Genomic DNA, 3,537 nt, shown 5'->3' on the forward strand with positions numbered 1-3,537 from the left:
TCTGTCTGTGATTGGGCTAAAGTGTCTGCTATTCTGTACTAAACTTTCTATCCAGCAGGGGGAAAACAAGACAGAGATTACTAAAATGAGTCGGGCACATCAAAGCTTGCAAAGCCAACTTAAGTTAGCCTTGGAAGAGGGGTTGGAGTTGGACTACCTGATTGTGCTGGAGCAGCATGGTGGTGCTTTCCCTGGCTACGAACAGCTTCACTCCCCACCAGCTGGAGAGTTTTCCTGCTCTTTTCATAGAGTTATAACGACCTGTTGGACCTCCGATGCAGCTGGGACTCAAATCTGCCAGAGAATACTTTCAGGTGGGCGCTGCTCCACTCAGAGACAGGCAGGGATGGAAATGCACCGAGGTATTCTACTTATTTGCTGAAAATTGCAGCGGGTTGCACAAAATATACTAAAATGTCATCTCCGTTATCTCAATGCTCTGGATAAACCTCCAGTTTACAAATACTAGAAAGTGTGTATTTGGGAGGGAGAGTGGGTGGGTGTTGTCCTCATGCACAGCTGCAAGGGCATTGGGATCACAATAGTCTGCAGTGAGGTGAACCCACCCCCAACCCAGGTGGTGCTGTGCTGTCTTGTCTCCTCCTTCTACAGAGAGAAGCCTAGTGGTCTCAGTCCTGCTCTCCTCCCCACATTGTCCTTGCTTCCCTATGGATTCTTCCTCATGCTTCTGAAAGGCGAATCAGGGATTTGATAAGTGCACTAGGCAGCAGGACCTATCAAAAGTATAGCAGCAATTCCACAAGGAGAAAAAAAGAGTTATCAAGGCTTCATGGCCAAGTAGCATTAGAGTTAGAATATTAGAACATTAATAAAGAATTTGCAGTAAGAGTTATGAATGCTTCTGTTTGTAGGATAGTATCTGGAAAAAGGGTATATGGAAAATGAGATGCAATATTTTATTTTATATAAGTATACACTACAGGTCCACAATCACTCAAATGTGAGAAAAATTTATTACATCAGGAAGGACAATTGATTTATAAACTAGGAGCCTAAGGGCATTTGGTTTGAATTTACAAGTGGAGAGCCAGCATGGTGTAGTGGTGAAGAGTAGTGAAATCTGATCTGGGGATCTGGATTTTATTTCCCATTCCTTCACACAAACAGCAGACTCTTATCTGGGGAACTGGGTTTGTTTCCCCACTCCTACACATGAAGCCTTCTGGGTGACGTTGGGCTATTCACAGTACCCTCCAAACCCTCCTAGCCTCACCTACCTCACAAGGTGTCTGTTGTAAGGAGAGAAAGGGAAGGAAAGCCGCTTTGAGACTCCTTGCAATTGTGCAAGATTCAAATTCGGGATGGTATTTAAAACCGTAAGGTATGTTAATGGAGAGTTGGGATTTAGAAGTGTTTGTTTACAGCTGTGTCTTAGTAAGTCTGTTTAATGCATTTTGTTAAGTTATTCAAAGAGCGCTATAGAATTCTGAAGAAAGTATGTATTACTCAAAACGAGCCTGTACCGGATAGCTGTTAAAGCTTCTATTGTTATCTGATCTTGAGCTTCTGCTGACAACTTTCAAGTCTTTATTGACTGTATAAACCTTTGGATGCAAGACTTTTTAAAGCTCACTTGGCACAAAATGTTGCTCTTGTGAATCTATCCTTGGTGGACAGTGTTTAATTATGGTTATCAATACAAATGTTGTAAACAAAACAAAAAGAAATTAGCATCATAACCATCGTTGCAGGGTCTTTGAATTGCTCCACCTGGAAGAATGCCATGATGATGTCAGCACCCTGTAGACCCCAGCAACTGGAGGAGGCCCGTCTTCTGGGTAGGACCATCTGCAAGATTTACACCAGGTACACTGCCGCCGCAGTTACTGACTGGGCTGTGACAGAAGGTGCTCACAGAAGAAGGGCTTCATGTCCTGCAAAGGCTGCTATACTACTTTGTTCTGCAGCGTGTCCTCAACACCTCCCATCGCCTTTGAGTCTATCCTGCACAGCCTCATTTTTGCCACGCTGGCTGAGATGGGCATACTGGAAGTCATTTTGGTCCCAGTGAGAGAACTCTATGGTTCAACCTCAGAGGTAAGCCACTAACATCCCATGTGTGCCCCATTGCTAGGGAAAAGCTGGAGCACCAGAAATGGAAGACCTTTGCAACATTGCTGTTGTCAGCCACATTCACCTACTGTGAAGGCCACTGCAGATGACTCTGAAAAGCTGGTATCACTGGGTCAACTTCATCATTTTTAAAATAAATTAAACCCAAACATTTTGATCGAATTTTGAATAATGTGCGATTGTTATGGTTTCTAATTTAACTGCAATCGCCTTCCTTAGCGAGTCATGCAAACCACTATTTTTGAATAACTTTTTAAAAAATAGGGTAGGGGGCACGGAGGATGAGTTTATGGAACCAAGGAGTGGCGGCCCGAAAAAGTCTGGGAACCATTGTTTTAATATAAATTATAAATACTGCTCCTGTATCCCTTTTATTAATTAATTAATTAATTAATTAATTAATTAATTATATTTATAAGCCGCCCTCCCCCGGAGGGCTCAGGGCGGCGAACAACAGACAATAGAGCACAATAAAATCAATAATATCAAACTATAAAATCATTATGAATAGCTCTATATATTAAAACCCAGCCCCATTAAAAGCAGCGTTCTGACATCAAATATATCGATGGCGTCTCTCTAATCAATCCCCTAGAAGGAAAAGGGGGGGAAGAAAGGGGCGGTAGGTCTATAGATGTTATAGGGAGAAGCGGAGGAGGGGGGGAGCCATCAGCGGCCGGACCCCTCAAAGGCCCGGTGGAACAGCTCTGTCTTGCAGGCCCTGCCGAAATCATTTAGATCCCGCAGGGCCCGCGTAGCTGGAGACAGAGCGTTCCACCAAGCAGGGGCCAGAGCTATAAAAGCTCTGGCCCGGGTGGAGGCCAGCCGCATCATTGAGGGACCAGGGACCACCAGCAAGTTGGCCTCTGCTGAACGTAGAGGCCGAGTTGGGACATATGGGGCAAGACGGTCCCGCAGGTACGGAGGTCCCAGGCCGCGCAAGGCCTTAAAGGTCAGTACCAACACCTTGAAAATGATTCGGAATTCAACCGGGAGCCAGTGCAGGCGGCGCAACACAGGTAAAACATGGTCTCTGGCGGCACCCCCTGTGAGCAGACGGGCCGCCGCATTCTGGACCAGTTTTAATTTCCGAATCAGACGCAAGGGAAGGCCTGCGTAGAGCGAGTTGCAATAGTCTAGCCTGGAGGTGACCGTTGCATGGATCACAGTAGCTAGATCCGTTTGAGAGAGGAAGGGGGCCAGCCGCCGGGCTTGGCGAAGATGGAAAAACGCAACCCGGGTTACATGGGCCACCTGGGTCTCCATTGAAAGAGACGAATCCAGGTGGACCCCCAGGCTACGGACGGAGGAGGCCGGTGCCAATGTAGCCCCCTCCCACACCGCCTCCCACGCTTACAAACAAATGAGGTCAGAATGCATGTTCATCTCTTTCCTTGGCAATGGAAGAGCAAGTTAATGGGAAAAAGCACCAGACCTGTACAG

This window comes from Sphaerodactylus townsendi, linkage group LG01 (assembly GCF_021028975.2).
Source record: "Sphaerodactylus townsendi isolate TG3544 linkage group LG01, MPM_Stown_v2.3, whole genome shotgun sequence".
NCBI lineage: Eukaryota > Metazoa > Chordata > Lepidosauria > Squamata > Sphaerodactylidae > Sphaerodactylus > Sphaerodactylus townsendi.